General features: G+C 34.0%; 1 pseudogene; it reads left to right on the forward strand.

Annotated features, from left to right (window-relative positions):
* The first annotated feature begins 6,210 nt into the window (after positions 1–6,210).
* On the forward strand, positions 6,211–8,023 carry LOC141562199 (small ribosomal subunit protein eS4-like; annotated as a pseudogene).
* The last annotated feature ends 2,218 nt before the right edge of the window (positions 8,024–10,241 follow it).

Below are 10,241 nucleotides of genomic sequence, written 5' to 3' on the forward strand. Positions count from 1 at the left end.
TAACTGTAAGCCAATTTTTTAGAATCAAAGCTCCAAATCTATATAAATTGGAGTCAATATTGAGGGCTTCTCTATAATCAAACTCTTTTTGACTTGTGCCACCTAAAGGGTTTCCCTTAAGAACATTAAACTATGACTTAGGTATATATTTCCATAAGAACAACTAGTCCTGGCTTATTTCATCATTTCATCTATATAACATAATAAGATATGAGATATGTTTGTCTTGAATCTAATCCTAATCCATGACCTTCAATTACTGGAATAGCAAAAATACTTGATGAAGATCATTTCTTATCTTTAGGGCCCAGAATCTTAAAACAATGTTCTAATGAAAGTTCTAAGAAGTTCCTATGAAGTTTGTCTTAGTTATTGTAGCAAACATTATATTTTCTAGCAATGGTCTAAAAATGTGTTTTTATATTTTTCCCGAAGTTTTCATATTCATACATAAGCAATTTGTTAGCAATGTTTTCTAGAAATGCATATTATTCTCAAGAGTAATATCCTTGGGAATAATATCCATGATGCAAAATGAAGAATTTATAAAACATTTTTGAGTCTTTTAGGGACAAAAAGGTTCAAACAAAGTACAAAGTACTTTTAGTATGAAATTCATTATTCATCCTGATTTTCTCCCTGTTATTAGAAACTCTGGTATTAAGGGGAATGTCTTTTTTTTTCTCTTCTCTAACTGATAAGAAAAAACGTTTCAGTGAAAAAGAGGCTCAAGATTAAGATGCTGTATCTGGACTATCCCCCAAAATCTTCCCCTGTAGAATTCTTGGAAGTCAAAGGGCACTAATTTATGGAATTTCAAATCTAGCCTAATAGCCCCACATTCATTGAAGTCTTATCGGCCAACAATGACACTGGCCTTCTTCAGTAAAGTCAGAGGTTGCCATAAATAGTCAAGTTACCTTCTACAGCTAGAGGCAAGTAAGCCAATTCTGGGGTACCTAGGGATAAAAGAGGTGGGTCACATATATCAAAATAAGACACTGGACTGATGAGAAAAAAAGACCAACCAGAACACCATCATAATGATATATTAAAGTAAGGCTTTAATAAAAGGTCTAAGGTAGAGAGAATCAGTTTAAAAGGTGGTAATAGTAGCAGCAGCAACAGCAATATAATGGTGATTTGTAATATAGAAGCCCCCACAGTCTTTTTGTACTATCAGTTCAGACAAAACTCAAGGCTGAAAATTGCATGCTGGGCCCAGGAGCTGAGTCTCTAACTCATAAAATAAAGATCTCTAACAGGGGAGGATATGACTAGAATGGACTGGTATTCTTCGTGGTGGTCAATCCTTAAGCATCAATGCAAGGAGAGTAAAGATTTAATTATTCTCAAGTCTATAACTGGCAATTACAGTCTGAATAACTTTATTTCTTTAAGCTGTTTCTAATTCTTTATTCTTGTCTAAGTGGTCTCTGATTGATGTCTGTTGATTGTGGGGGGTGAAGGGGAATAAAGAAAATACAACTAGCTTGCACAGAATTAGACCAGAATTAGAAAAGTTTTGTACTTGTGATATCATTAATAATTTTTATAAGTTCTTAAGAAGTAAAGATAGATAAATCCTGTAAAGAATTTGGAGGTACTCTATCCCTTAGCTAATGGAGTTATTGCTGATTTAGTGGCTAAAAGTTCAAAAATTAAAGAATCTCTAGTCTCCTGAAACAGAGAACTTGTGAATCAATAGAAAATCATGCCTCTTAGGTTACACAGTAGAAGGTGAATGACGGAGTCTAGAAAGTATCTTCCTTAATCACATTTCTACAATAGAAAGAAACTATAAGAGTGAGCACGATTACTTTCTATTGTAAACTCTCAAATTTTTCTAGATAGTGACACTAGGTGATTTTGACTGCATGGGATATAAAACATGATTTGAAACCAGCTAGGCATAATGAATTAAATGAGTTTGCTCTCATTTCACCAATTAGAATAGCTTAGTTCCATGATTGAATTCCAAAGGTGTGTATTATAAAAAGACATGTTGTGGATGTGGAGGAAGCAGCATGTCACCAATAATATATACAGAAGTTGTTCAAAAGTACAATCAAGGACATGTATGACCAGAAAATTAATTAGATCACTATGGATGAAACACAAGAAATGGGGCTTTACAATATTCTACTAGAACCTAGGAAATATAAATAAAAGTGAAGCTTCTAGTATTGTATGTAAATATAGAGAATCATAGCACTTCAGAGTTGCAAAAGACTCATAAGCATAAAGGAATGTTCTCTTAAATAAACCTGATAAAACAAAAATCTAGCCCTTTATTTAAGACCTTGAGTTATGGAGAATCCACAATGATTAGCACATTCAGCATTTACTAAATGTTCTCTCTGTGTCTTTGTCTCTTTCCATTTCTGCCTCTCTGTCTCGGGCTATCTCTGTCTCTGGGTCTCTGGGTCTCTGTGTCTGTATCTGTCTCTCTCTGTGTGTCTGTCTCTGTGTAGCTGTTTATCTGTGTGTCTGTCTGTCTGTCTCTTTCTCTCTCTCTCTTTTTCTCTTGTCTCATCTATCTTATGAAATTAAACCATTCCATTTTTTGAACATGTTTATTTTTGGTAAATATTTCCTTAATCAAGCCTAGATTTGTTTCTTTTGAACTTTTGTTCTTGATCCTAGTTCTAGTCTTTTACACCAAGCAGAACACAACTAACTCTTTTTTTCCAAACAACATCCCTTCAAATGTATTTCCCCTCTAATTCTTCTTTTCTTCAGGTGAAACATTTTTATTTCCTTTAGTTTTTTCAAGAATGATTTCAAGATCCCACATCTTTATCCTCCTCTGGTTATCCTTCCACTAGGGGATTTAGAAAGGGTTAAGAAATGCATATGATAAGGAGGACTTCAAGGCTTATGATCTGTATTGATAACAGCAATAGTTCCATCAGAATATCAAAATATCAGAAATGAATTGAAATGCCTCAGTTTCTGTATCATAAAAAGGGAATTATAACTGTTTGCTTCTCTCCCTCTGGGTAAATGTCAGACACTGCCATCCAATTCCAGTTTTAATCCTCATTTTTAAGTTCCAGGGAGATTATAGTAATACTTTATTTTCAATATGGAGTTCAATGCCTGCAACTGGCAATAAGCATCTGCCAAGGCCGTAAGGCACCCTATACAGCAGAGTATGTGTAGTGGAAGGTGCTAAAACTGTAATTAGAACAAAGCATCTGTCCCCCATTTCCCACAGAGAAACTACTAATCAATGTGATCACTGGCATTGAGGAAGGAAGTGTGTCACCCATGGCTTTGCTGGCCTTTTTCCCAGTCACTAGCAGAGTGGATGTTGGTCGAGAATACACTTGACTAGGAAGAAAGAAAAGGGCTTAGAGATTAGCATTAGTATCAATTAGGAAATATGAAGGCCTAGCTTTAAAAAAGAGACTAAAATAAATATGTTTTGTTTTATCTTTTCAGGCAGTCTAACCTTTTCAGAAACTCTTGTTGCTAATTATTGCTAAGATTTGTTCACTCAGATTTTTCATTTTTTTTTTCATTTTTCTAGTTTATATATTATCTATTTTTTTAAATTTCCTCTCTCCTAGGAAATTATCTCTAATTTTTCATCCATTTTACAGCATTAACAAATAACAAATCAATTAATCAATATGCATTTATTAAACATCTATTATATGCCAGGTATTACATTAGGAGTTGATATGCAAACATGAAAATGTTCTTTGTTCTCATGGAAATTATGTTGTTTCTGGAGAGACAGTATGAATATATATATATATATTTATATATATATATATATATATATATATATATATATATGTATATGATGTATATGTATATATACATATATATGTATATGTATATATATGTATATGTATATTGTGTGTATATATATACATATACATATATATGTAAAAACATATATAAAATAGATACAAAATAATTTTATCATTAAAAACATGATAGTGGTATAAAATTAGACATTGGAGAAGAGAGTCAGGAAAGATATCATGCAAAACATAGTTAGAAATTCTGTGTTAGGGAGACAAAATTATAGGTACAAAGAAAGATCAGTGCAAAAGCATGGAGGTGGGAGATAGTATTATACATGAGTAACAGAAAAAAATATAACTTGACAAGTTCGCTGAGTATAGGAGTAAAGAACAGTATGTAAAAAAGCCTAGGAAGTTAAATTGGAGCCAAGTTTTAAGAACTTTAAAAGCCAAAAAGTTTGTATCATTGTCCTAGAGGTAATAGTAAGGCACTGGAGTTTATTAAGTAATTTAAGAAAAAATCATTTTGGCAACTGTGTGGTGGGTGATATGGACTAGCAAAGCAGGGACATTGAGAAGTGATTATAATCAAACCAAATCAAAGGTAAAGAAAGTAAAAATGAAAGTTTAATTGCTCATTTGTTATCAGACTTGGTTTATGAGAAAGTGGTTTTAGGTACATATAACTTCAGTATTATAAACTTTGGGTAGTAGGTAGAGAATTTCTTTATACTTATATTAATAATTTTTTCTTGATTTTGTTATTGCATTTCTTTTGTCATTTTTAGGAGCAAGAAAAAAGCTCTTCTTTCTCCCATTTCTCCAATTAAATTAAATACTTTCTTATGACAATGAAAATCATTCAGCAATAATACCTAATACTATGAGGAAGATCACAATGTTTCAGTCATCCCTTTATACACTCCCTTCTCCCCATAAAAGTGATACTTTGATTCATTACATATTCTCTAAGGTCCTCTCTGGCTTATCATTTATGCAAATTACATCTCTATTTTGTCCTCTTTTCCCTTATATTGTTGTGGTCACTGCACATGATGCATATTCCCTTATGAAATCCATTTCCCCAACAGCCCTCTGGCTCACCTAAATATGACTTCACTCTGATGACTGCTTCCTGATTGTGAATCCCTGCCTGGAAATGCCATTATCTCATGAAGCCCCAACCATACTGCTCATTTCTCTTCCAGCACACTCTTCAGTCTGTTTCACCTCCTCCCTATTTGCCTTCCACCCATGCAGGAAGCCTTATCCTTTCTCCCCATGCCTTCTTTCAATTGATACATATTTTCTCTTCTATTAAAATGTAAGTTTCTTTAGAAAAAAAAATCTGTCTTATTTCCTTATTTTTTAATCCTCCACATTCCCACATGAGTGGTATGCAGTAAATATTTATTAAGTTATCTATCTTTCAATTCTGCTTATTTTGATCTACATAAGCTGATATAACTCTTTCTATATTTCTTTGAATGCCTTATGTTCAACATTTCTCACTGTATAATGATATTCCAACATAATCATAAGCATTTATTAAACACTTCCTATTGAAGGCATTGTGCTAAGTGCTGTCCAATTATTATCTAATATATCAGGGTTTTCTTGTCCATTCCTCAGTCAATGGTAAGATATTCTACCCTCTCTAAATGGCAAACTACCACATGCAGATAGCAATTCTAGTTAAAGAAGCTAGGCACTTTGAGGAAGAAATAAAAAGTAGCATGTGCCAAGCCACTCAAACCACCACCATCATCTTGATCTCCATATTCCCTCAGATTCTAGTAAAAATCCCAGGCTCTTAAATTCAAGAACTTTTAGAACAATAATTCTTCCAGCCCAGTGCTTCAAGATATTATTGTAGATTCAAATTCCTGTGAACTTTTATTTTGGAAACCACTCCTTCAAATTCATAGCGATATAGAGTCTCGAGTGGGAGGCACTGCTAGATAAGTTATACAATGCTACCTAGCTGAATTCTCAAAGTCTCTTTCCACTATGGGGTTTGTATACACTGAGAACAAAAAAGGCATTGTGCCAAGTATTCTCATTTAATACCTGACACTTGAGAAGAAGCAGCCTTCCATGTACAGGATGCTCCATCACAAGAAGCCCATTCATTTAGGAGGACTGTGTTTACTCAAGAAGCCCATTCATTTAGGAGAACTGTGTTTACTCAAGGAACTGGCCAAGTTTCCAGGGTAAACAGAGGCCTGCAATAAAGGATATTCATTGATTAATGCACAAGAAAGAATGGCCTTCCAACTTCTTTGTGCTTTCCTGGTATTCCATCAGATAACTGCAAGAACATTGTCAAGTTACACAAAGGGCATGGTCGAGACTCACTTAAAATTCCTTACTCACATGGATTCCTTACACAATCATAAATGACAAAGATCATCTAAGCAATGAAGACATTAAGTATGTAGTATACGGCATGAGAAATATAGAGGCAAAAGCAAGAATATCTTCCAAGAACTCTCTTGCACCTTGTGCTTTTGATAAGAAGGTCAATATAGAGGATGAAAAACTCTAAGGCAAAATTAGTAATGAAAAGAATGAGAATACCCTTGACAATAATGAAACAATCAACTGACTGGAGAAGAACCAGCCTACTGAACCAGAAAAATTTTAGTATCAGCAGAAAGAATTGGAGAAAGTCAGCAACCCCAACAACATTACGAAGCTGTACTAGAGTGCAAAGGGCATGATGAGTTCTCAGAGGATAACCCAGTCCCAACTGAAAGTTTTCCTTCTGGAATCACCATTAGAAAGGTCAACCAAACGCACTAGAAGAAATAGATTTCACATAGCTTTCCAAAAATTAAAATCAAATGTGTAGACAATGTGTTGCAGCTTAAAAGTAACATTTAAGCTACTGTATAAATCTGGGCATTCTGCATATTTGAAAGTGTACAAAAGGAGTGAAATGAATAATACTTTATCAGTACAGTAAACAAGTAGAAATGCAGTTGTCCAGGAGAATAAAATCTATTTGAAAATTGGCACTCCCCCCAAAAAAATCTTTGCTATCACAAAAAGTACCACAGTGAATGTTTTATTATTTATTGGATCTTTTTTTTTTCCTGTCTGACTTCCTTGGGCATGTTCTTAGTTCTTATTATGACATTTCTAGGTCAAAGGGTATGGATAGTTTATTCATTTTTCTTACATAATTTTAAAATAAAATCTAGAATGAGTGAACTATTTAAATCAACTTGAACTAGTGGTAGTACAATAGGATTTTCCAAATGACTCTTTGTCTTCCTTTGGCATCTCAATTCCTACCCAGAGACTAAGTTTTTGTCAGTTGTTTTTAAGTTTCAGGATGGTCTGTACCCATGGTATTCTCCATAAACCAGTCTTGTTTCTGCTGTGACTGTGGAGCAGTTCTGGTCTCTAAAAGTCACCAGTCAGGGTCCTCTATTATCAAAAAATTCATAAGAAACCCAATAGAGCATGTTGTTATGTCTATTGAATCTTCAATAGATACATAATTTGGTTTCAAAAAGAAACTGAATCATGTAAAAGCTTTGAACTATTGGGTATTAGACAAATGGTAGGCAATTTTGCACTCTGACCACCACAGGCTCCCACAAACTGAGCAAATTTCTTCAACTCATCATTTTCCACAGAAACAGATTGAAGTGTACTCTGACAGGAGATGAAATAAAAATCTGCATGCAAAAATTCATCCATATTGATGTTAAGGTAGCTTATGACTTTACACAATAATTCTGCCTTTATGGATGTCTTCAATATTGAGAACACAAGCTAGCAAGGGAATTTTGCTTTACATTGCATCATAATTTTACTTTTCATTGTATCAGCTAAAGAGGCAAAGTATAAATTTATGCAAAATCAAGAAAAATTATCATGGGCACAAAAGGCCTTCCTCATTTAGTGTTCTAAGGTAAACACACCAATCATTACCTATATCCTCTAAAAAGGGGAAAATTATGTAATCCAAATTTACAGATTGGCAATATAACTATTTTTATCAAGTTTGATACTGATAACCAATGAACAGTGACCTAATTTGGGTCAAAATGGCATGGTCACAAACTGCAAAAGATAGCTTAGCTCTTTTGATGTCATCCATGTACAGGATCTGCCTCAAGGTTTTCAAACTTCTTTTTTATTGAAAAGTTAACAAATCTTGAATATCTCTGCCCTGAGGAATAGATATTCATCTCACCATTGCTGAGGAAAGAGACAAGAGATTGGCAGCAAAACAGAGCACTAGATAAATGATTACAGATCAGAAATAAGTTGCTTTCTTTTTATAGTCAAGGGAAGTTGCTCCAATCTATTCTGCACAAATTTGCTCTGAATTTTATGATCTTTTTTAAAAAGAAATTTTTCTTTAGACTATTGCTAGATGTCATAGTGGAATGAGTGCTATACTTAAATCTTAGAATGCCTAAATAAAGATCCTGCCTCAGATGCAATCTCTCTGTGTCTGTCTTTCTGTGTGTGTGTCTGTGTGTGTCTGTATATCTATGTGTCTGTTGGTCTCTGTCTCTCTGTCTCTTTCTCTGCCTTTGTCTCTCTGTCTCTCTTTCTCTTCTCTCCTTCCCTGCCTACCTCCCTCTTCCTGTCTTTCCATTTCTTCCCTTCTTCTTTTATCTGTCTGTCTCTGTGTCTCTGTGATCCCAGCAAAAATGAATGGTACAAAGCCCAGTAGTAATAAAGGGACTAATTACCTGGTAGGAAAGAAATAGGAGATACTGCCTTTGAGCAACTTTGTCTCTTATTACCTAGGTCTGAATCATAGTTCCAAGACAGAGAGAGGAACAGATATGGTCATGAGTGAGTCTATCAATATAAAGACAGAGCAAAGACCAATAGGGCAAGAGAAGACCTCTCTTTAGATACTACATGGAAAACACTGAAAGCTTATAGGCCTCTATTGATCTGTGAAATCAGCAAAAGGTCATAAAGGATAGACACTTGGTCATATATATCTCCAAACTCTAGATGTAAGCAGATCCTAAGTGTAATATAAATTTCAAAGTCAAGAAATAGACTAGAAAAATGAACAAAGAACAAAACAGGTACCTGATAATAAAAAGCTTCTCGGTGGAACAAAAATCTCAAGACAAAACTCAGAAAATAATGATTTGAAAACTCTACTGGCAAAGTATAAAGGAAAAATGTAGAATTGACACAAATTCAATGAGGATTTTTAGAAAAGTTACAAATGAAATGTATGCAAAAAACATAATAAAAAGCAAGTAATAGCTTGTTTAAAAGAGATACAAAAATAACAGAAGAAAATACTTCCTTAAAAATCAGGTGAGTCAGAAGCCCAGTTGGTTGTGGGTATGAATGGGTATTGATGAAGTGTCCCAGCCAGAGCATGCATTGTGCTATCACCCCTAAGACTCTGTACAGTGGGACAGTAAGATAGCCAGCCTCATCAGGAACCAGAGCTCACAGTGGCCCATTAGTTGGCCCCCTGCCCAAGAACTTGGAGAAGCTATTATTCCAAGAGAGACAGAGGATGGATACTGTTGCCATCAGAAAGCTACACATGTATAAAGATGTCTTAGGAAAAGAACAATGGATAAATACTCTAAATTCCAAAAGTTTGAGGAAGGATCCTTTGAAAAATTCATTCATTCTTTAAATCTAGGAAAGATTACAAACAATATATTATCAAGGAAATTAATATCTCAAGCATGTCCAGTAAAGAAAAAGAACAATCAAGGAGACAATTTGAAGTGTTAGCAAACATGAAGCATCCAAAAATTGAGAATAATTTATAGGTCAGATAAAATTTGAAAATATATACAAGAACTCCTCAACTACTGATGATCTGTAAATAGTTATAACTATAATTTCATTACTCTGGATAAATAATGTGTATCATTGCAGGGATCTTCATGGCCAGATTGATTATTTTGATACCATCCACACACCTTCTTAATTCCATACTGGCTGAGGACTATTGGTAATCTGTGGAAGGAACTGATCATGCTGATAAAAATAAAATTTTCACTTAATTGATATTAACCCTTTAAGTCTCATTAAGCAACACTCAGAGAGAAAACGCTGAACCTCTGAAAATAATTTGAAAGACCTATCCATTCATTGGTATCTTATATCTGAAATTACAATGTATAAATATATTGAAGATCTTCTTGAAAGGATTTAAATTGCTGTAGACATTTAAAGCCAAGGTTGTGGAATCTTTTCCCTGAATATCTTGAATAAGAGGCTAGATAATCTTGTATCAATAATAGATGTAAAATAAATTGTAGACAAATGACACCTCATAGGACAGAAAAAAGCAGGCAGAAAAACTAATCAATATGAAAGCAACATGCCCAACAAAAAAAAAAAAAAAACCAGAATAAGAAAATAATTCCAAATTATACATAATCAAAGAAGCAAAAAATAATTTTTATTATGAACCTAACAGGCATCAACACACACACACACACACACACACACACAGAGAGA

This window comes from Sminthopsis crassicaudata, chromosome 3, assembly GCF_048593235.1.
Source record: "Sminthopsis crassicaudata isolate SCR6 chromosome 3, ASM4859323v1, whole genome shotgun sequence".
NCBI lineage: Eukaryota > Metazoa > Chordata > Mammalia > Dasyuromorphia > Dasyuridae > Sminthopsis > Sminthopsis crassicaudata.